Raw genomic sequence first — 25,549 nt, 5'->3', positions numbered from 1 at the left:
CTCAGTTGCACTGAAGATAATATAATTAAAGTATCATATTATTCACTTTTGTCCCATGTTATACACAAAACAGACATAGAATAACAATTCAAATACTACCCCATCTATATGAGTAACTGAGTTTAAAATCTGTTTGGATTTCTTTTCATCTTTATCATATATCTTCTTAAGGTATTACAAATTATTGTTTTAACATCATATGGAATAGCTCCTGTCTACGTGCTTATACTACCAACTAGATACATATTTAGGATCATATTTTAATTTTATTTTCTATTGTCAGAAAATTACCCCTCTTAGTTTATTTTTTACATTTAAAGTAGTTTATTCTGAGTCAAATATGAGTGACTCTGGATTGTTACACAGCCTCAAGAGGCTCTAAGAACATATGCTTCCAAAAAGGTGTTTGGTATATGGCTTGATTTTATATATTTTAAAGAGACAAGTTACAGGCAAATACATAAATCAATATATGTAAGACATACATTTGTTCAGCCCAGAAAGGCTGGACATCTTGCAGTGATGACAGGGTGGGTAGGCTGACAGGTTGTAAGTGGATTCAAAGATTATCTGACAATCCATTGGTTGAAAAAGATAACCTCTGCCTAAAGAGTTGAACTCAGCAGAAAGAAATTCTTGAGTTAAGATAAGGGTAGAGTTAAGATAAGAAAAGATAGCTAGAGTTAAGACACTTTGTGAAAATTTAGGTTTTTATTATGTAGATACAGCTTCCAGAGAGCAGGTTTCAGAGATAATAGATGGTAAGCCTTTCTTACTGAACCTTAAAAGGTGTCAGACACTTACATCTTTCCTGGATAAGGAAAAGACCTGGAAAGGGAAGGAAATTCTGTACTGAATGCAGATTTCCACCATAAGGTACAGCTTTGCAAGGTCATTTCAAAATATGTCAAATAAATATATTTTGGGGTAAAATACTTTTATTTCTCTCAGGGCCTGCTACCTGTTAAGTGACACTATGCCAGAGTCAGGCTGGGATTTGGTATCTTAGGCAACAGTCTCTTTTGTTGGTTCTGGGATCTCTATTTTAATGTTAATGCTTGTCAGTTGTGCCTAACCTCCAAAGTGTAGGCATTTCTCTATAGCAATGTGAGAACAGACTAATACAGAAAATTTGAGATGTCGCTCGCCACCTGCAGAAGTCTGACCTGCAGACCCTGACTCAATGAAGGATGAAAAATGCAAACTCACACCATTACAGTGATACAAGTGGGCTAGGGATGGCTGTTGGCTGCTTTCAGAGGGTGAAAGTCAGCCAATCAACCAAGATCCTCTGTCCATCCACACTTTTATTCATAGCAGAGGTTCTGTGTTAACACACCTGTGGATAATTAACATGGTTAAAAGAATGATTTTACAACTGATATTAGGTTCCAGGGCCCAGCGTAAATTCTATAAGCAGATAATTTCCCTTTGATCTTCTCTGAGGCCACCAAGTACAAAATTAACATGAGTAAACAAGTGGAGACAAAGGGATTATCTCTATCTTTCTCCTATGCTAATGGACCAGCTGGCTGCCTTTGGCATACCCCAATAAAACCTTTCGGCCTTCCAAAATATTTGAGACTATAAGTTTCTCTAAATATTTTCTGTAATATTTTGCCAACCACCCCAAGTGAATCCCAATAAAAATTGGTACTGAAGAGTGGAGTATTGCTATATAAATATGTGAAAATGTGGAAGTAACTTTGGAACTGGGTCATGGGCAGAACTTAGAAAAATATGGAGGACTCAGATGAAGACAGGAGGATGAGGGAAAACTTGGAACTTTTGAGACTTATTAAATTGTTGTGACCAAAATGCTGATAGTGATATGAACAGTGAAGTCAAAGCTGTGAAGGTCTAGATGGAAATGAGGACCTTATTGGGAATTGGAGCAAAGGTCACTTTTGTTACGGGTTAGGAAAGAACTTGGTTAGATTGTGCCTCTGTGCTAGGGAACTGTGGGACTTTGAACTTGTGAGTGATGATTTATAGTTACCTGATGAATGAAATTTCTAAGGAGCCAAATATTCAAACTCTAACCTGGATGCTTCTACTAGCTTGTAGGAAAGAAATGATGTGAGCAAAGAAATGATGCAGAACTGGAACTTATATTTAAAGGGAAGTAGAGATTAATGGCTTAGAAGATTTGCAGCCTAGCCCATGTGCTCTCTAAGCTTGCAGGCTTGGAAGATTTGCATAACTAAAATGAAGGCAAATGCTATTAGCCAAGACAGTGGGAAAAATGCTTTGAAGCCATTTCAGAGTGACTTGTGCAGCCCCTGCCATCATAGGCCTAGAAGAACTGAATGGTTTAATGGGCCAGGCCCAGGGCCCCGCTGCCCTGCACAGCCTTGGGTCAGTGCTCCCTCCATCTCAGGTGCTTCAGATTAGCCATGGCTCCAGGGGGCCCAAGGACTGCATGGGTCATTGCTTCAGAGGGTGCCAGCCATAAGCCTTGGTGGTTTCTCATGATGTTAAGCCAGCAGGTGTATAGCATCTAAGAGTTGAGGCTTGGGAGCCTCTGCCTAAATTTCAGAGGATGTATGGGAAAGACTGGATGTCCAGGCAAAAACCTGCTGCACTGGTGGAACCCTCATGGAGAACCTCAACTAGAGAAGGGAAATGTGGTGTTGGAGTCCTGGATGTGGGATACAGAGTCAACAGAGCTTTCAGAGCTTTAAGGTTTAATGACTGCCCCTGCTGGGCTTCAGACTTGTGTGAGGCCTGTGTACTCTTTCTTATGATCAATTTCTTTCTTTTGGAATAGCGGTATTGACTCAATGCCCATATCCCTATTATATCTTGGAAAGAATTAACTTGCTTTTGATTTTACATGCTTCTAGGTGGAAGACATTTATCTCGTCTCAGATGAGATTTTTGGATTTTGGACTTTTAATAATGCTGGAATGAGTTAAGACTCTAGGGAACTGCTGGGAAGGTATGATTGTATTTTGCAATGTGAGAAGAACATGATATTTGGTAGGGGTCAGGGACTGAATGATATGATTGAGATGTATGCCCCTGCCCAAACCCCATGTTGAATTACAATTTCCAATACTGTAGCAAGGGCGTGGTGGGAGGTGAATGGATTATGGGGGTGGTGTCTCATGGTTTAACATCATCTCCCTAGTGCTGTTATCATGATAGATTTCTCACAAGAGCTGGTTGTTTAAAAATGTATGGCCCCTCACCCTTCTCTCTCTTCCTCCTGCTTTGGACATGTAAAGTGGATCCGATCCCTGTTTGATTTCTGCCATGATTGTATAATCAGGTGTCCCAGGTTCTTGGCCTCCCCTGCTCCAGGAATGGGGGAAGAGGCCCTGGAGGTGCGGTGGGCTTACCGTTCATATAAATGTCATGGACCCAAAGAGGTTTGCAGAGAGCGATTTATTAAGCAGATATATAGAGAGAAGTAGAGAGATCTCCCATGCTGTTGTGGGAGGGGATCCCAGAGAGGGAAATCCATGCAGGTGAAAAGGGAGATATAGCTCCTATGTTGCCTTGGGAGGGGATCCGGAGAAGGAGTCTGCACAGGTAAGGGGCAGTGGAGTTTTAATTTTGAAGTTATTCCTGCCCCATTCATGTTCTCATCCAGTGAGAGGAGTTCTTTCAAACTTACTCTGGAATGATTGATTTTTGACTCTGATCCCAGATTGGTTGCTTGGGCCCACAACAGAGACCCTCCTTCCAGAGCATTTCGCGGGCCTTCTGAACAAAAGACGCTTACCTGGAATTTTATTTAGCCCACACACGGGAAAGTTAGACAAAGAACTCTAAGTTCCCCGATGGGGAGGTGGATGGTGTTATGGCACTGGGAAGTTCTTGCCTTTGAAACCACGCCCCTTGTGGAACCGGGAAGAGAAGTTAATGTCCCTCAATTGTATGTTTGCTGAGGCCTCCCCAGGAGCCAAGCAGATGCTGCCATGCTTTCTATAAAGCCTAGGGAACCACAAGCCAATTTAACCTCATTGCTTTATAAATTATCCAGTCTCAGGTATTTCTTTGTAGCAATATGAGAATGAACTAATTCAGAGAGAAAAGTAATCTTTGTTGTTTTACTCAATTTTGTAAGCCCTAAGTACCTTAAAAAAGTTTTGTTTTGTTTTAATTGCTCTGGAAAACAAAGAATTAGTAAAGCCTTAAATAAAGATAAGCACTGCCTATCTCTGATGATGACAGGAAACTCTCAGGTAGCTAACATTTAAATTATTTAGAATTAAGGCAAAGAACAAATTATATTAATATAGATAGTGGAAATATTACTAAATGAGTATTTATGCTTTTGTATGCAGGCCTGGTCCTATATCACATGAAGGCAGTTTATATTGACTGTCATCTGCTCTCAAGTCTGAAGATGAGGCTTTAGTTAACTTGAATTTGGTGCCAGATACCAGCGTTGAGGTTTAAGATTCAGTAGGATTTGGGTCACGTGTGCTGGCTCATGCCTGTAGTCCCAGCTGTTTGAGAAACCAAGGCAGGTGGATCACTTGAGGGGCCAGGAGTTTAAGAACATGCTGGCCAACATGTCAAACCCTGTCTCTACTAAAATACAAGTAAATAGCCAGATATGGTGGTGCATGCTTGTAGTCTCAGCATCTTAGGAGGCTGAGGCATGGGAATCTCTTGAACCCAGTAGGCAGAAGTTGCCGTGAGCTGAGATCGTGCTGCTGCACTTCAGTATGGTCAACAGAGCAAGACTCTCTTAAAACACACACACACACACACATACACACACACACATACACACACACACACACACACATAAAAAACAATTCAGTAGAAGTCCGTACTCTTTTTCAGACAAATTAAGTGTACCCAGGAGTCAAAGCCTTGCAACTTAACAGCACAAAGTTTAGTTAGCAATATTTGATAAATATCCTGGGACTGGAGAGACCTTTTTAAATGATGTCTAGTCATTTTGCTGGAGCAGGTAAGACTGGAGTTTTTGACTTAATTGGAAACTTTAAAAACATTCTCCAACATTGCAGTGGTTAATTTTTATAGTTTTGATAAGCCCCAAGCAACAGGTCTAAGTTAAATACTTAATTTAGTGTTCAGTTTTGAAGATGTTTGTCAAAGATGTTAAAAGCCTCAAAAACATTTGATTAAAACAGAATCATAGGTCACTGTAAAATAACAGTTATTCATTTATCAATGTGAAATAAGAAAAGACTTCTAAAATGATATAAAAACTTATATGGATATAAAAACTTATCTCTTTCAAAATTTAGTTTTCTTAAGGCAGTTTTAAAAACCTAGTAAAAACAACAGGAATTATTGCAAAATCTTTATTTCTAAAGCTAGTTATCAAAAAAAGGTAAGGAAGAGCCTGCAGCGTGACTGTTTTTTCTTATGGGAAATTCCTTTGGATAACCTGAAAGTTAAACTTGATGAAAAGAGGATGTGACTTAATCAGACAGGAAGAGTATGCCCAGGGTTGAGTGAACACTGTCTCATAGAGCACTTCTGCAGAAGATTGTGACTCTTAGCAGCAACATGGGAAGTTGCCTGGTTATACTGAACCCTTTCGACATATCTTTGGGCTCAGAAAACAATTCCCCACAATGGAAGCCTCAGAAGCAACTTCAAAAATAAAAGTTTTTGGCCTTCTGACCATCTGTCACTCAGCTCCATCTTTCCTTGAAATGGGAAAATTCTAGTTTCTGCCCATAGAAACTAGAATCTCTCTTCCTCTACATGGATCCTAGAAACCAAAACTCCTTTTCCTCAGAGCCAGCAATACAGCCTAAAAATATTACCTTAATTTTTTCCTCACTTTTCTCTGTAATAACAAGCCATAAAGAAATTCTCTGATCTTTTTTGTTGGACTGTAGATTATAACACCCCCACACCCAGAAAGAAGGAAATGCATATTCAAGGACGTTGGAAGAATCTATACAGACAGACAGGCCTTGCTGGGTTTTTCCTACACAGTCTACTAGCATTAAATTATACCATTTTAAAAATTACATTTTCACATGTCTTTCCATACTTTGTTGAAAGTATAAAATTGACAATTTACCCTGTATCTTTGGTCTTTCTTCTGAAAACTCCCCCATATATACACCAAACAAATCTGCATACCTTCCCTTCAACCATTCTGTCTTTTTTGAGCTTTTATATTGATTTTCAGCCAACATTTAGAGGGCCTCTGGCCACTGAGTGTATTAAGAAAAGCCAGAATCAAGTTATACTGGAGGAAAATAGTGTCCTTTTAAAACCTTCAGGATAAAAACATTTTAGCATCAGGCTATAACAACAGATGTGGAACGAGAGGGAGAAAAAATGTGTTATAGGAGCCAACAAAATATGGAGCTTCAATGAATGGATGTGTGAAAGAAAATAATGGTGAAGAAGAGAGTTAGCATCTCAGGTCTTCTCAAAGGGTGGAGAGCTGAAAGCAGCAGGGTACCAAAATTGAACTTTTAAGTTTTCAATCTGAGAAATTTAAAAAACAAACAGATTATAGACTTAAAAATTTAAAACCTACAATTTCATGAAGAGTGAATCAATACTTTAGGAAATCTTGTTCTAATCAATCCTTTAGTTATGTATTAGCATATTTTAATGTAAAAGCTTAATCTCTGGGAAGACTATTGTAAATCTCTTTTACTTATAGCCAACTTAATCACATAGAAAATTTCTTTTATTAATTCTGTTTTTATGAATTGTATCACAACTTACAAAAACCATTTACAGCATGCTCATACTTTCTATTTTGTAGTAAATATCCACCTGCCTTAAATAACCAGTCATTTTATGTTAGGACAATAATTTATCATACACTTTTATTCTTTTTAACATTTCTCGTCAGAAATGCCTCTTTATATATGTAGTTTATTCACATCTTTCTCTTTTACTGGTTTCTTTTAATTTGTTTCATAAATAATATTAAAATGAACTTTGAATTAGATAAAAATTATTTTCCTTTTAAAAAAAGCACAGTTTCATGTTTTTCTTGTAATTTTTTTTTTTTTTTATCCAATGCACATCTTGTTTTGGCGTACATGATAAACCAAATTATATAAAAACCAGAATTTTTATACTTATACTGACCTTACATTTTTGTGAAAACCTATAAAGCAGAAATCTTGAATTGTCTGTCATTTCAGCACTTCAGCATTTTATAGATGAGAATCATTTTATAAAATTTTTAAGAAAAAATGGTTTACTATATGTTTTTTAAATTTGGAAATTACACAGAGATTTAATGAGTTTGTATTATTTAATTTAGTATAATTTAAGATCTTAAATAACATGACAAGGTCATTTATAAGCATTAATCCTATAATATGTACCTAATTAATTTATTTTTAATAGTTTACCCAGATTACTTATGAAAACTGAGATATTAGACAAAACTAGAAATTATTTAAAGTTATTTTTCTGTTAAATGTTTTTGTTTTTAGTCTGTCAGGTATTTACCCAAGTAAGAACCTTCAGTTTAAATATATGTTTTTTAAATTGTTTTGGTATCAACTCAGGATTTCACTGTTATCATTAAACCAACAATACTAAATATCTTAGTTATCAAAAATTACACAAATATAATTCTGTTTTGCATTAGGTTTATAGTTTTGTGACCTTCATGTCAAAAGGGGACATCTCATAATATCTAGCAGAGATTAAATATAAAACTACTTGATCAATAAATTCAGACAAAATGTTGATAATTCTGAAGACATTTCTAAATTTATTTTAACAGTAATTTAAAAGTCAGCTTATTACTTAAATCACATAAACTTGAAAAATATTTGAGTTTATTTATGTAATTTTTGAGTACTCTATTTTTAAGTCAATTTGGTACCTTGTGGCCAAAACACTTCACAAAACAAATGTCTCTATACATAAACATATCTAAACACACATACACACAAACACAAACATCCTATTACTTTTACTTCAGAACTCTAGCTATTAGATAGTAACAGAAACTCATCAGCCTATAAAAGAAAAAAAAATAAAGAAAAGATTGCATCCAAAGAGTGAGTTTTATCTTGACACTAGTAGAAAAAGAATGGCAGATTTAAAGCAGGTAGGAAAAGAAAATAGAGAAACAGAGAACTTAGCTTTGAAGACTCTATATTGTAAAATATACGCAAGAATAGACCATAAGCAGATGAAGTACTAGAAAATCCAGCATGTCCTTGAACTTTCCCATTTACACAAACACTTGCAAGGAGAGGTGCCATAAAACCAAGTCAGTTGCTCCAAAGGGTGTCGTTCTCTTTGTCTTTCTTCATTTGTAAGTGATTTGTTTATATATTTGTTTTTCTTTAAGGGAAGGACTGAACTGTAGTCTAGATTTCAGTGTAGTGGAGCTGAGAAGCTCAGACTCTCATTTGTTTATGCAAAGGGCAGTCTGGTTTCTTGAGCTAATGCAAAGATGAGCTAACTGAAATTGATTATGAGAAAAAAGGCAATGGAGAAGATCCTTTAGAATGCACATGTAAACTAAAAATAGGATCCTGAAAACGTCTCAGAAAAAAAACAGCTCAGAATAAACCAAAGGACTGTCTACCAAGTGAAGGATCCAGGGCTCAAGACTACTAACCAGTTCTATCTATCAAAGGAGAGTTTCTAAGTCAGGGGGCTTTCAGTGGGCACACCTTAGTTCCTTAGTTCTGAGTTCAGGTGATTCCTTTAGCAGGTCCTGAGTTTTCTCTGAGGCTACCTGTTGGGTGCCAATTAATGCTGATGAAAGAAACCAAACTCTGTAAAGTATTTAAAGAGATTTATTCTGAGTTCAATATGAGTGACCACGGCTTACAACACAGTCTCAGGAGGTCCTGATAACATGTGACCCTTGATTTAATTTTGCTCTATAATTTAGCAAAAAGTTACATTCTTCCAAAGTCCAATTTACAAAACAATTTAAAGAAGACCGGCCTCAATCCTTGTCCTCTCTACTCTATATCTTTTTTTTCATTATGGGTAAACAATGGGGTCTCAGAGTTAGGGCATAATATTTCTTTGTTTTAATTGGAAATTTCTAGTGAAGATAATAGCCTTATGTCATTGTTTTTCCAGATAGTTTGGATGCCTGAAGGTGATGGTATAGGAAGAGCTGATTGGATAATATTTCCTTAGTCTCACATGTAGGAAACAGTTGATCTGCAACTTCATATTTCAGAGTTACTTGTGTGATCTAAAATCACCTTTTATTTTTATTCCTTCAATTGTATTCAGCCATAAAGCATTTGCTGTCAGTAATGTCAAAATTTGATTACAGTCTGTTTTTTTTTTTTTATAAATGCGTTGGAGTTTTTTCCTACATTCTCAAAGTTCTTTTTCTTTGCTTTTTTTGTTGTTGTTATTATTTAAAAATTATGCTACAATTTGAGATTATGTTTCCTTCTTTGTTTTTATGGTGACTTTGCCCAGGTTTACAACATACTCTTCATATGTACATGTTTTTTAATTTAAAGTATTTTTTAATTTTTAATTTTAGTATCCATTCTGCCTCTTGTTTTGGTTTTCTTCTTTAAGGAGTCTTCTTGTATGTTGGATTTTTTTTTCTGCCTTCCATATTTGTGACATTCTTTGAATCATTTGTATCCTTTACTTTTTTCAGTTAAAACATTTTTTATGTTTATATTTTTGTTTTTTATAGTGCTACCCATTTTGTTTTTATTCTTTTGGTTTCCTTTTTCCTTTTGGAAATTACTTTCCTTAATTGTAAATTTTCTGAGTTTTATCAGCCTGTGTCTGAGTTTTTCTAATTTTCATTGTTTTTTCATATCTTCTATTGTTGTCTTAATTGCTTTTAGCTCATTTTGAAAAATTAGGCTAGAGTTTCAATCTGATTTGTTGACAGTTCTTTTTTTTTGCATGCTTTCATTGCTTATAGGTAGGTTATTTTCTCCTTATTTTCTTGTATAATCTTACTACAACTTTACATAAGATGTGAACACAATGTTTTATTCATTTTTAATTTTTGACCTGAGATTAGGCTTTCTAGAATTTTAAACAAAGGTAGTGGCTTACAATATCTTTTCTATCTTTATAATTTTAAAACTCCTTATTCTGGTAGTTTTTATACATAAAAATATAGTCTCATACTTTCACATTTATTCTGGCCTTGTCTTCTTCTCAGTGTTTTTCTAGACTTTTTCTTCAATTACTCTTATTCCAATTTGTCTCAGTTGTTTTTAATTTCCAAAGTTTATCTTTAATGTGAGACTTTGTTCTGAAAAGTAGCTTTTGAGAATTCATAGGATTCAGATTGTTTCAACTATTTTTGATGTGAACAGCAAACACAAACCTTGCCAGTGAATTGGCATAGAAAATGCCCTCTCAATTAATGCCGATCTCATTGACAACCTATTGGCTATTTTGGTATGTTAAATGGGCTTTTGGTATCTTTTATTTTCTCCAAGACTGATGCTGATACCATGAGTGTCTTTTGGCTATTAATAGCTTTCTCTCACTCAATTCCATTTTGAGAATCCTTAAGGTAGCTTCTTCATTAATTTTCTATGTCTTATAACAAATTATATGCCACATAATACACTTGGTCGCTTAAAATTACAGCCATTTATTACCTCACAATTTTCGTGTGTCGAAGTCTGACAGATTTACCATACCTGTATCCTTGTCGGAGGGTATCATCTAGCTGAAATAAAGGACTTTTCTGGGATAAAGATATTTTCTGTGCTCTATTCTCATCTGTGGCCTCTACTAGAGAAGGATCTGCTTCAGACATCCATCGCTCAGGTTGCTGGAATTTATTTCCTTGCATGCAGCTGCGCAATTCATGGCAGCTTGCTTCTTCAAAGTCCTTAAAGGAGAGACAAAAGCTGTACTTTTTGGAGTCTCTAATTTTAGGGAAAGACTGGGTTTTCTCCACAGGCAGTTTGTAACATGGTTCTTTCCTTCCACAAGGCCAGAAGAGCCTCTTTCTTTTCTTTAATAATGCCCAGTCCTTCTTTTAATGAATCTCACTTGATTAAGCCAGGTCTACTTACGTTAATTTCTCTTTTGTTTAACTTGAAATCAGCTGTTTTGAGACCTTAATTATATCTACAAAACCTCTCCATCTTTACCATGTAACTTACGGTAATCCTGCCTATGATATTCCATTATATGCAAAGGTCCTTTCCACACTCAAGGGGAGAGATTACACAGGATGTGTACACCAGGAAGGCAAGAGTCCTGGGATCCATTTTAAATTCCACCCATCACAGCTTGTCACCTAGTTTTGTTGTAGATTTTGTTCCTGTTTTTGTTGTTGTTGTTTTGCTATCCTAGTTGTATTATCTTTAATTGTGGAAAAATTCTCAAACTAGCCACCATGATTACCTTTCCCTAAAATCCTTTGATTAAAGTTTTGTATATTAACACAATTTAACAGGAAGTAATATACAATAATAACGCAAGACTACAGCATCATAGGTATGATATTACTGTATCAAACTATGGGCCCTCAGTCCCTCATCATTTTAATTTAAAATTATGTTCCTCACTGATTTCGCTGAATCTCCTAACATCTCATTATAGAAATTGGTTCATGTCTCTATTAGAGCAATTAGTACATTTTATTATCTATATTCTTTTACACTTGATTTCTAAACTTGCAAACATGGATCCCTACAGGAAATTCAAGGAGAAAAAGAAATTAAAATTTGTATTAAAAATTATTTTTTATTGCTTACCTTTTGATTTGTATTATCAGGTATATTTCATAATATATGCACTAATTTTAAAGGTCGTTCATACATCTAGTTTTAAATTGAGTATAATATGTGTTATGTAAGTATATATCAATTTGTACATATTTTGGGGCATGTGCTCATTTTTTCCATAATAGTCTTCATCAAGAAAACATTTTAGAAACTGCTTTTTAAATAGTGAACTACTTTAATAGGTACTATATAGCTCCATTTCTACCCATAGATCGTTTGCACTTGGTACATAAATAAAAACAATAAAATGTAGCTGTTCTGCAATAAACTAACATGTGTTTTCACTTACCTGGACCACAGCATTATCCACTGTGGTTTTACTTTGTTTTATTAGCTTTACCATACCAGTTCTGGTACAACAATTTTTCTAATATGTCCTTGTTTTTAGTATGTGAAAACTATCACATTATGTTTTTCATATTATTTGTTAATATTTGTTAACTGATAGGATGAATATCATGAAGAAATGTTCCTGAATCTTTCATAGAAATGTAAAACTTATGCTTTCCAGGTTACATTTTGTTTCCAAGGAATGACGAGTATTAAAATCTAAATTTTTTCATTCTGTTTGCAAATGCTCTTTAGGGCTCATTAAAATTCAGAGCTCAAACGATCTGACTGGCAGTTGTACATATCAAGCTGAAGTTAGAATTGATTATACACTGCGATCATCTGTTTTTTCTATTTAGAGGTGAAAAAGCATTTCTTTTCCCATTTTAGCTTCAGTATTTGTTTGGCAATCAAAATACTTGGACTTGTAAGTTATATCAGCCTAAAATACGTTTTTTAAAAACGATATTTGAAGAAAATATATTCTTCAAAACAATCGTCAGTAGTTCTGAGATCAAAGAAAAGTCAGCTACTAGTATATATTATAAAACAAAATCACATATTAATGTAAGATATATTAATCACCCAGATGTACATGAAACTATGTCTTTAGATCACCAGTTAAACATATATACTTGCTGGTTGTCAAGATGTATTTATTATTTTTCTTTGCCACCCCCCCGGAAAGGATTTAAAATTAAATATCAATTTATATGTTCATTTCTTATTATTTTCTTTGTTATGATTTTATAACCATTATATTTACTGACCTTTAATGCAAATATTTTATTACTTCAGGAAAATAAAATGATTTCAATGTGAGGAAAATACATTTTGATGTTGGAAACTAAATATTTACATATTAACAATTTGTACTGTCACTTGATGAATGTAAAAAAATCATATACAGTAGAAAACCATGAAAAAACTCAATAATTTAAATAATATAGAAATATATTTATTTTAGGCCACCTATAAATCAGATCTTGTCAACCTAAATATAATATGTCCAACATGTACATTGATAAATCAATTATATAATCTTTCTAGCTTTAACAGTGACTTTATTCTTTTTAAACATTACCACGATTTTACTTTTATTTTTCCGTTTGTAAAATGAAAATGCACTATCATAGACTAGGTCAGGAAGGGATTAAAGCAATATGAGAATTAAGCACGATGCATGTTAAGATGCCCTACTCCCTAGTTTTTGTGGTTGGAGAAAAGAAAAATGTGGTCAAGCTGCATTTCTACATAGCCTCTTTCTTTGTTCTAGTTGAAACCAGCCATCAAGCATGAAGGAAAGAACAGATACTGGCGCTTTAAAAAAAAATTATATATATATGCACACTATAAACATATATATGTGTGTGTATATATACACACATATATATGTATATTGTGTGTATATATATACACATATATACGTATATATGTGTGTGTGTGTGTGTATGTGTATGTGTGTGTCTGTGTGTATGTGTATGTATGTGTGTATATATATATACTGAGAAGTCTCGCTCTGTCACTCAGGCTGGAGTGCAGTGGTGCAATCTCAGCTCACTGCAACCTCCTCCTTCTGGGTTCAAGTAACTGCCCTGCCTCAGCCTCCTGAGTTGCTACGATTACAGGCATGTGCCACCACACCCGGCTATTTTTTTTTGTATCTTTAGTAAAGATGGGGTTTCACCATGTTAGCCAGGATGGTTTTGATCTTCTGACCTTGTGATACAACTGCCTCGACCTTCCAAAGTGCTGGGATTACAGGTGTGAGCCACCGCACTTTGCCAAAAAATTTGGTTTTTAAACAAAAGTTTTTTTTCTTCCCCAGATCAAAAGTGATATTCTAGCATAGAACTAGAAGATAATTGTGTTACACGTGTCCAGAGGAGAAGTCTTGACTCACAATTTTCCCCTCTTCCGCCGCCCAGCTTTACTTCTACTCATTCTCCCCATGAGTCCAGGGATCATCACTAATGTCTCACCTCCTCTCATATCTGTATCCCACAGTCCATCCATGAGTGAGATTTATTGATTTCACCTTCAAAATATGTGCAAAATCTCACCCTTTATTATTTCTACACTGCCAAGACTGTAGACCACCCTTCATTTCTCATTTCACGAGTCGTCCTACTTGGCCTCCTTGCTTCCACTCTTGCACTGCACTCCACTCCTCTCCAATGGTCTATTTTCCATTTAATTATCATAATCATATTTTTAAACAAAACGATCATATCACCTCTTGCTCAAATCTAATGTCTTCCTATTATACTTGGGTCAGAATCCACACTCCTTACTGTGTTTACAGGACCCTCCAGGATCTGGTCCTTTTGGCTGCTTCCTACTACTTTCCTGTTACCTGCATACCACTGCATGCAGCTTCATTACAATTTCACAAAATACCAGGCTTGTGTTTTCCTCTTCATCTTGTCAGAAATCTCCTTTACTTACTGATTCACTTCACTCAAATCTTTACTCAGAATTCAAATTATCTTTCTTATCTACCGTCCACACACCCTCAGATCTAAAATTATGCCCACCTGTATGACTTTCTAAGTCTGCCTTATTTCCTACAAGTGTTATTTTTTCACTTTCTAACTCTGCCTTATTTCTTTAGTGTTTTTTTCACTGCCTAAAACTGTTATATATTTATTTTATCACTGCCTACTTCCCCCCACCTGAATGTTGTCTGCATGAGAGCAGGGAGTTTATCTGTTTTCTTCACTGCTATCTCCCAGCACTTGGATCAATGCCTGGAAACAGAGAAGATGCTCAATAAGTATTTGTGAAAGGGAGGAAGGAATAAAAGAAGGACAGTAGGGAAGAAGGAAAGGGAAAAGGAAGAGGTGATTTCTTCAAGGCTTACTTTCAGTGTCCCTCTCAAATGGAATTATCTTCTCTGCTTTCATATTACTTTATCTACGTGTCTCTTTTGATACTTTTATTCTTCTTATTTATAGGTGTGTACATAGAAAATATTTTCTTGTGAACTGCCGTCTCTTCAAATTAAGGTTCTGCTTGTATTTCGATTCCCTGAAAAGCATAGTATCACAGGATTTAATAAGTTATTAATTAATGAATAGGTGATACTACTAGTGCATGCCTGGTGGGGTTTTTGGTAAGAGGTGCTTTTCAAGAGTAAGAATGAATTGTGACAGTATTACTATTCTTCCTAACCTTCTAGAAGAACACTTAAACTTACTGGAAAGCAGTGTGGTGATTCTTCAAAGAGCTAAAAGCAGAACTAGCATTCAACTCCACAACCCCATTCCTGAGTATACACGCAAATAATATAAATCATTCTGCCATAAAGTCACATGCATGTGAATGTTCATTGCAGCACTATTCACAATAACAAAGACATGGACTCATCCTAAATGCCCATCAATGACAGACTGGATAAAAAAAATGTGGTATATGTACACCATGGAATATTATGCAGTCATAAAAAAGAAGATCATGCCTTCATGTCTTTTGTGGGAGTATGGGTGGAACCGGAGGCTGTTACTTTTAGCAAACTAACTTAGGAACAGAAAACCAAATACCATATAATCTCACTTATAGAGGGGACTCAAGATGGCGCTGTGAGAACAACCCAGGATTGGAGCCCGCGTTGAATTCGCAAACGGTGAGTCAGTGCTGCATTTCCAGACTGATCTTTGTTGCCCACAGAACGGGGAAACTCCCAAGTATAAAAAGACACGGGACGCCAGGCAGTAGGTCTGCCTGGCAAAGCCGGCAGCCGGGGCGGCGGCGGCCGGCCCTACCCAGCAATCCCACAGGGCGTGCTTGTCCGGGTGCCTTGTTGAACCGGCAACCTGAGACTTGAGAGGGCTGGACTTGAGACTGAACGAGACTTGCACAGTAGCCCAGCCCAGGGGATTGCAGGGACAGATTGCTTGGGATACCCAGTGGGACGAACAAAACCGCGATTTCAAACTATCCCGGGCAGACAGTCCGAGACGCTCTGTGGGGGAGGGGCGTCCACCACTACGGAGGCAACCTGCCCCAACTGATATACACGCCCACTGCTGAGGCAGCCAGCCGTTGCCGAGGCAACCCGTCCCTACTGAGATACACGCCCACTGCTGACGCAGCCTGCCGTTGCTGAGGCAACACGCTACAACGAAGAAACTCCGCTGCAGGGCGTGGCGGAGACCACAGCAGAGCCGGCAGGAACAGCGCGAATCACACAACAGCAGGGCGGAGCCTCGGCAGCCAAACAGTGGCTAGTCTGCCTTTGAGCTGGGCAGGACACCTGATCGGACATCCAAAAATAAAGCCCAAACCCCTCAACACAGAGCATTTGAGAAAAAAAAAAGGGTTGTTTAATGAGCTGTGTTGCAGCAGAATCAAACATAGCAGCCTAACAGCCCTGAATGAACAACAGAGTGCACAGCTCAGCAATTAAACCCCTATAAAGTACAAACTGTCTCCTCAAGCAGCTCCCTGACCCCTCTATATCCAAAAGACTGTCATTAGGCAGGCATCATCCTGGGACAAAGAGAGCAGAAAAAGAAACTGGTAGCATCCCTCGCTGTGCCACGGCTACTAGAGGTGCACCCCAGACAAGCAGGGTCTGGAGCGGACCTCAACAGTCGTACAGCGAAGGGGCTAGACTGGTAGAAGGAAAACCAAGCAACAGAAATACTTCATCATCAACATTCTGGGTGTCCACTCAGAGACCCAAACGAAAAGTCAGCAACTACGCAGACGACCAGCGGACAAATCCACAAAGATGGGAAGAAACCAGCGCAAAAAGGAGGAAAACACCCGAAACCAGAACACATCGCCTCCTAGAAAGGACCAAGACTCCTCACCAGCAAGGGAACAAAGCTGGACGGAGAATGACTGTGACGAAATGACGGAATTAGACTTCAGAAGATGGATAATGAGAAACTTTTCTGAGCTAAAAGATCATGTATTAAATCAATGCAAAGAAACTAAGAACCTTGAAAAAAGATTTGAAAAAAGATTCGAGGAAATGATAACAAGAATGGATACCTTAGAGAGGAATATGAATGAATTAAAGGAGCTGAAAAACACAATACGAGAACTTCACGAAGCAAACGCAAGTTTCAATAGCCGAATTGACCAAGCAGAAGAAAGAATATCTGAAGTCGAAGACCAACTCAATGAAATAAAACGAGAAACCAAGATCAGAGAAAAAAGCGCAAAAAGGAATGAACAAAGTCTCCAAGAAATGTGGGACTATGTGAAAAGACCTAACCTACGTTTGATAGGTGTACCAGAAGGGGACGAAGAGAATGAATCCCAGCTGGAAAATACTCTTCAGGACATCATCCAGGAAAATTTCCCCCACCTAGCAAGACAGGCCAACACTCAATTGCAGGAAATACAGAGAACACCACAAAGATATTCCGCAAGAAGAGCAACCCCAAGGCACATAATCGTCAGATTCAACAGGGTTGAAATAAAGGAGAGAATACTAAGGGCAGCCAGAGAGAAAGGTCGGGTCACCCACAAAGGGAAGCCCATCAGACTCACAGCAGATCTCTCGGCAGAAACACTACAAGCCAGAAGAGAGTGGGGGCCAATATTCAACATTCTTAAAGAAAAGAACTTTCAACCCAGAATTTCATATCCAGCCAAACTGAGCTTCAGAAGTGAAGGAAGAATAAAATCCTTTGCGAACAAGCAAGTACTCAGAGATTTTGTCACCACCAGGCCTGCTTTACAAGAGCTCCTAAAAGAGGCACTACACATAGAAAGGATCAATCAGTACCAGCCATTCCAAAATCACACTGAATGCTAAAGAGCTTCAACATAATGAAGAATTTACAACAACGAACAGGCAAAACAGCCACTTAGAATCAAAATGGCAGTATCAAATTCACACATAACAATATTAACCCTAAATGTAAATGGACTAAATGCACCAATCAAAAGACACAGACTGGCAAATTGGATAAAAATCCAAAACCCATCAGTGTGCTGTATCCAGGAAACCCATCTCACATGCAAGGATACACAAAGGCTCAAAATAAAGGGATGGAGGAAGATTTACCAAGCTAATGGAAAGCAAAAAAAAGCAGGAGTTGCAATTCTCATCTCTGATAAAATAGACTTTAAAGCAACAAAGATCAAAAGAGACAAAGAAGGCCATTACATAATGGTAAAAGGATCGATACAACAAGAAGAGCTAACGATCCTAAACATATATGGACCCAACACAGGAGCACCCAGATACATAAGGCAAGTTCTTAATGACTTACAGAAGGACTTAGACTCCCACACAATAATAGTGGGAGACTTTAACACTCCACTGTCAATACTAGACAGATCAACCAGACAGAAAATCAACAAGGATACCCAGGGCTTGAACTCAGACCTGGAGCAAGCAAACCTGGTGGACATTTACAGAACTCTCCACCCCAAATCCACAGAATACACATTCTTCTCAGCACCACATCACACCTACTCTAAAATTGACCACATAATTGGAAGTAAAGCACTGCTCAACAAATGCAAAACAACTGAAATCATAACAAACAGCCTCTCAGACCATAGTGCAATCAAGTTAGAACTCAGAATTCAGAAACCGACCCAGAACCGCACAGCTTCATGGAAACTGAACAACTGGCTCTTGAATGTTGACTGGGTAAACAACGAAATGAAGGCAGAAATAAAGAAGTTCTTCGAAACCAATGAGAACGAAGACACAACGTGCCAGAACCTCTGGGACACATTTAAAGCAGTCTCTAGAGGAAAGTATATAGCAATAAGTGCCCATATGAGGAGAATGGAGAGATCCAAAATTGACACCCTATTGTCAAAATTGAAAGAGCTAGAGGAGCAAGATCAAAAAAACTCAAAACCCAGCAGAAGACAAGAAATTACTAAGATCAGAGCTGAGCTGAAGGAGATTGAGACACGAAAAACCCTTCAAAAAATCAATAAATCCAAGAGCTGGTTTTTTGAAAAGATCAACAAAATAGACAGACCACTAGCCAGATTGATTAAAAAGAAAAGAGAGAACAACCAAATAGATGCAATAAAAAATGATAAAGGGGAAATCACCACAGATTCCACAGAAATTCAAACCATCATCAGAGAATATTACAAACAACTCTATGCACATAAACTAGTAAACCTGGAAGAAATGGATAAATTCCTGGACTCCTGTGTCCTCCCAAGCCTAAACCAGGAGGAAGCTGAAACTATGAATAGACCAATAACAAGGTCTGAAGTTGAGGCAGCAGTTAAGAGCCTACCTCACAAAAAAAGCCCAGGTCCAGATGGGTTCACAGCCGAATTCTACCAGACACACAAGGAGGAGCTGGTACCATTCCTTCTAAAACTATTTCAAACAATCCAAAAAGAGGGAATCCTTCCCAAATCATTTTATGAGACCAACATCATCCTGATACCAAAACCCGGCAGAGACCCAACGAGAAAAGAAAACTTCAGGCCAATATCCATGATGAACATAGATGCAAAAATCTTCAATAAAATATTGGCAAGCCGATTGCAACAGCAAATCAAAAAACTTATTCATCATGATCAAGTAGGATTCATCCCAGGGATGCAAGGCTGGTTCAACATACGCAAGTCTATCAACGTAATTCACCACATAAACAGAACCAAAAACAAAAACCACATGATTATCTCAATTGACGCAGAGAAGGCATTTGACAAAATTCAACAGCCCTTTATGCTAAAAACCCTCAATAAACTCGGTATCGATGGAACGTATCTCAAAGTAATAAAAGCTATTTATGACAAACCAACAGCCAATATCATACTGAATGGGCAAAAACTGGAAGCATTCCCTTTGAAATCTGGTACTAGACAAGGATGACCTCTCTCACCACTCCTATTCAATATAGTACTGGAAGTTCTAGCCAGAGCAATCAGGCAAGAAAAAGAAATAAAGGGTATTCAAATAGGAAAGGTGGAAGCCAAATTGTCTCTATTTGCAGACGACATGATAGTATACCTAGAAGACCCCATCGCCTCAGCCCAAAAACTCCTGAAACTGATAAACAACTTCAGCAAAGTCTCAGGATATAAAATCAATGTGCAAAAATCACAAGCATTCGTCTACACCAATAACAGACTTAAAGAAAGCCAAATCAAGAGCGAACTGCCATTCGCAATTGCTACAAAAAGAATAAAATACCTTGGAATACAACTCACAAGGAACGTAAGGGACCTCTTCAAGGAGAACTACAAACCACTGCTCAACGAAATCAGAGAGGACACAAACAGATGGAGAAACATTCCATGTTCATGGTTAGGAAGAATCAATATCGTGAAAATGGCTAGACTGCCCAAAGTAATTTACAGAATCAATGCTATCCCCATCAAGCTACCATTGACTTTCTTCACAGAACTGGAAAAAACCACCATGAACTTCATATGGAACCAAAAGAGAGCCCGCATAGCCAAGTCAATTCTAAGCAAAAAGAACACAGCGGGGGGCATCACACTACCGGATTTCAAACTATACTACAAGGCTACAGTAATCAAAACAGCATGGTACTGGTACCAAAACAGAGATATAGACCAATGGAACAAAACAGAGGCACCGGAGGCAACACAACATACATACAACTATACAATCTTTGATAAACCTGACAAAAACAAGCAATGGGGCAAGGATTCCATGTTTAACAAATGGTGTTGGGAAAACTGGCTAGCCATGTGCAGAAAGCAGAAACTGGACCCCTTCCTGACACCTTACACTAAAATTAACTCCAGATGGATTAAAGACTTAAACATAAGACCTGGCACAATAAAAACCCTAGAAGGAAATCTAGGCAAAACTATCCAGGACATAGGAGTAGGCAAGGACTTCATGAACAAAACACCAAGAGCATTGGCAACAAAAGCCAAAATAGACAAATGGGACCTAATGAAACTCCACAGCTTCTGCACGGCAAAAGATACAGTCACTAGAGTGGATCGGCAACCAACAGAATGGGAAAAAATTTTCGCAGTCTACCCATCTGACAAAGGGCTGATATCCAGAATTTACAAACAACTCAAGCAGATTTACAGGAAAAAAACAAACAAGCCCATTCAAAAGTGGGCAAAGGATATGAACAGACACTTTACGAAAGAAGACATATATGAGGCCAACAATCATATGAAAAAATGCTCATCGTCACTGGTCATCAGAGAGATGCAAATCAAAACCACATTGAGATACCATCTCACGCCAGTTAGAATGGCGATCATTAAAAAATCTGGAGACAACAGATGCTGGAGAGGATGTGGAGAAAAAGGAACACTTTTACACTGTTGGTGGGAGTGTAAATTAGTTCAACCATTGTGGAAGACAGTGTGGCGATTCCTCAAGGCCTTAGAAATAGAAATTCCATTTGACCCAGCAATCCCATTACTGGGTATATATCCAAAAGTCTATAAATCGTTCTACTATAAGGACACATGTACACGAATGTTCATTGCAGCACTGTTTACAATAGCAAAGACCTGGAATCAACCCAAATGCCCATTGATAATAGACTGGATTGGAAAAATGTGGCACATATACACCATGGAATATTATGCAGCAATCAGAAATGATGAGTTTGTGTCGTTTGTAGGGACATGGATGAATCTGGAAAACACCATCCTCAGCAAACTGACACAAGAACAGAAAATGAAACACCGCATATTCTCACTCATAGGTGGGTGATGAAAAATGAGAACACATGGACACAGAAAGGGGAGTACTAAACACTGGGGTCTATTGGGGGGGAAAAGGGGAGGGCCAGTGGGAGGGGGAGGTGGGGAGGGATAGCCTGGGGAGAAATGCCAAATGTGGGTGAAGGGGAGAAGAAAAGCAAAGCACACTGCCATGTGTGTACCTACGCAACTGTCTTGCATGCTCTGCTCATGTACCCCAAAACCTATAATCCAATAAAAAATTAAAAAAAAAAAAAATCTCACTTATAAGTAGAAGCAAAATAATGATAACGCATGACACAAAGAGGGGAACAACAGATGCCAGGTTTTACTTAGGGGTAGAGAGTGGGAGGATGGAGAGGATCAGAAAAATACCTATTAGGTACTATGCTTAGCAACTGGGTGATGAAATAATCTGTAAAACAAACCCCTGTAGCATGACTTTACGGATATATCAAACCTGCACATGTACCCTAAACCTAAATTAAAAGTTAAAAAAATACATAAAAAATAAAAATACAGTGATGGTAGTTCTAGTATATACTTCTACAGTGGTTCGAGAAACCCACTAAGATTAATATAGAATCAGATCCAGGACAAACAGAATTAAAAAGCAGTTGTGCAAATGCATTTCAGCCCCCACTTGCACACTTGCATTTTGTCTTCTAACATTTTATTGGCCAATGCAGGTCCTCTCCCCAACCTCAAAGCTTGTCATCATGAAGCCATATCAAGAGTGAGATAGATAGATAGATAGATAGATTACATATATTATATATGTGATACATTATATAGTTCCTTTAATAATTGTATTAAATATATAATATATGACTAATAAATTATTAATGATTATATAATCATTAGTATATTACCATAACAATAATCTTAACATTCCAGAGAAAAGTAAGTTCAGAGAAAGCAAAAGCCACTGGAGTTGGAAAGGGATGCATTTCATAAAGACTAAAATTTAAAACAGATGAATTCTAGAAATGAAGAAAACTTAAAGCACAATTTTTTGTTTTGTATGGCATTTTAATCATCTTCATTTTATAAATTCCTGTCTGGTTGCAAATTAAATTAAAGTTAGAAGGAAAAAAATTCTACCGAATTCATAAGCAGAGAGACCTATATATGTATAAGAATGTCATTCACACCATTCTCTCTTTATCTCCAATCCCTGAATATCTATTAATTGATTAAATAAATTATAATATATCCAGACAATTGAATGGTAGTTGGCCTTTAAAAATGTGAGATGTGAGAAAAAGACTATGCATGTGTGTACACATATACACACATGCTACCAGTTGTGTGTGTGTGTGTGTGTGTGTGTGTGTGTTCTGTAATGTTATACACCAAATTGCTATCAGTGGTCAGGACATGGGTCTGGTGGTGGGAGGTAACTGCGTGATGTGGTAAGGATGCTTTAATTTTATCTTCCTGTATCTCTCTATTTCTCAAAATTTGTAATATGCCTTTTATCATGAAAAAAAATCAAAGTGGAAAGTAAAATATCATAGACAGCCTATATTGATCACTTTTTATGAATAAGGAGATGCAGGAAAAGCATAATTAAATGAGACTGCCTTACATCAAGTAGTACTAAACAACAGAAAGGGGAAGTCATTTAAAACTTACTCAGTTTTGCATATCCTATATTTTTCCAAAATACAGTACAACCAAAACATCTAAAGAATTCAAAAGTAAGGAAATAACAAAGAGGAGATACATTTTTTAAAAAGGAAAACTAAAAAGAGCTGGTTTATTATGAAATGCATATGCGGGAGTGGTATCACATGTGCTAAAATTGGACCACAAATGTGGGTTTAATATTTCTAACAGCCAGACCAGATAAAGAAGCATGATTCACAGTGTTCATTATATAAAAACAAATCTATTGTTGGGAAGCTGTAGCAGTGATTTTGCATCGACTTGAGGGCAGAGAGTTAAAGCTTCTTTCACACGTCATTCAAGTGCTAAACTTAACTGTAGAAAGGTCCCATTCTAAAGTTAAGATAAAAGCCAGGTGGTCTAACACATACCTATCTTAAAAGTTACAAAGGGGGAGTACTTTAATCTTCAAGGTTACATAGGGCATTAAGGAATTTTGGGAAGGATCACACTCATGCAAACGTTTATTTTGATATTGTAGTATTTCAACTTTGAAATAACTCCTGTCTTTAAAATACTGCTTACATTGTTTATGTGTTATGGCTACACATTTTTACTAACTGTAGTTTTCACTAGCCATTTCATGTTGTTATTTTTTGAGACAGAGTCTTGCTTTGTCACCCAGGCTGGAGTACAGAAACGCGATCTTGGCTCACTGCAACCACCACCTCCAGGGTTCAAGGGGTTCTCCTGCCTCAGTCATATTATTTTTGCAATAAACAGAAGGTATGTAAAACATCCAAGACTAGTTGTTTGTTATCAGCTTGAAAGTAGAACCATAATATACTTCATTCCTCAATACTTTACTATATGTAATATTTTTGGTAGAAAAGAGGATGAGATTCCACTGCTATATTGGGAAAGTTTTTTTCTGTCAATGTTAACATGATGGAATAAATCTTATTAGTCTTTCTTCAGACGTATGTTGGGCCTTTATTCTCTGCTCAGAATGGTGCTAGGAATTGTAGGAGGAGGAGTGGGGCAAAAGAGATGTAAGAAGTGGTTCTTATCCTGGTTTGGTTTGCATATTAGATATAAGAAGTGGTTCCTATCCTGGTTTGGTGCTTATTAGAAGGCAAAGGCTTTGGAATAGTATCCTAAGCTCTACTGGGCCAGGTAGATAGCACTGGTCCAATTTGTGGTGGATAAACTTCACAAGTCAGTGTTTGGAGATGAATATAATATACTTAATATCTACATAGTGCTTTAATATTTACAAAATACTTGCCCTTATATTTTTGGTCCTTTCAGAATCCATCTGCTTAGAGGAAACCACAAGTTTCCTCTTATTTTCAAGTCTCCCAGCACATATAAGTTGAAACCATATACCAGGCTTTCTACACACCCTTTGCATGCTTTTTATTGAATCATGCTGGAAAAGTAAATGTTTATTGTGATCTGTAGAGCTTAGGAAGCTGAGTGAGGAGGGTTAATATTTAACCTAAACCACCCACTACAATTCAGAGCTGAGATTTCAACTGAGCTTTACCATCTTCCTATTCCAGCAGTGTTCGTATTTGTTTTCCATAGAGCTAGGATTCTTATCAACCTTGTTGCTGCTCAGACTTGGGCTGTATTACCTGGTGTCTGGGAACCTTTGTAAGGGGTGTTTGCATTCAGGCTCAAATATCTAGCCACAGTGAATCTTCTTGAAAGATATCTAAAAGAGGGAGCCTGAACATCTTCCTATCTTCATAAAATTAAGATTGAGCCACAAGATGGAGAAAAGAGAGGCTTGATGTGTTTCGGTCTACCTTGAGCCCAGACCCAGTGAGGTCCACCACTGAGCTTGGCACCTGCTGTGGTTTGTTAAATGAGCCAGTAGAAACTCTCTTTCTTGCATGAGCTAGAATTGATGTTCCTGTATTTGGATCTGTTAGAACCCTGACCAACAGGTTTATGAGTTAAAGAATGCAACAGATCTAAAATGGCTTCTGTTTCCTGGACAAACCTATATTTTGAGTTAGACTTTGCAGGGATGTGTTGACAGTTTAAGATCTGTGGATTTCAAAAACATAAAAAATAGCCTTTAAAAAATGGGTGAAAAATATCAAATGTCAGTGAATAGAAATGTACTTTTGTTTTAAGAGTACCCGTAAAATTACTCTTCTAAGAATAATTACACAGGTTAAATTATTTGAGTGAAAAGTAAAATAATGGACACATTTGAAATTAAAACAGTGCCTGGTGACATTTTAATTTTATAATAA

At 37.1% G+C, this 25,549-nt stretch overlaps 1 protein-coding gene across 50 annotated transcripts in view; it reads left to right on the top strand.

The window, feature by feature from the left end:
* Window positions 1-25,549, top strand: part of GULP1 (GULP PTB domain containing engulfment adaptor 1) — a 320,614-nt gene that overhangs the window by 139,646 nt on the left and 155,419 nt on the right. For 32 of the 50 annotated variants that reach the window (XM_078327170.1, XM_078327149.1, XM_078327134.1 and 29 more), the window contains one exon: window positions 23,945-24,065. The exons of 10 other annotated variants lie outside the window; for them this stretch is intronic. The gene's annotated coding sequence lies outside the window, so the exon portion shown is untranslated. Of the gene's footprint in view, window positions 1-23,940; window positions 24,066-25,549 lie in introns of all 50 variants that reach the window. 8 more of the 50 variants (XM_078327171.1, XM_078327148.1, XM_078327133.1 and 5 more) reach the window with 1 other exon arrangement.

The sequence above is a fragment of the Callithrix jacchus genome, chromosome 6, assembly GCF_049354715.1.
Source record: "Callithrix jacchus isolate 240 chromosome 6, calJac240_pri, whole genome shotgun sequence".
Classification (NCBI taxonomy): Eukaryota; Metazoa; Chordata; class Mammalia; order Primates; family Cebidae; genus Callithrix; species Callithrix jacchus.
This window is presented reverse-complemented; position numbering and strand designations above follow the sequence as displayed.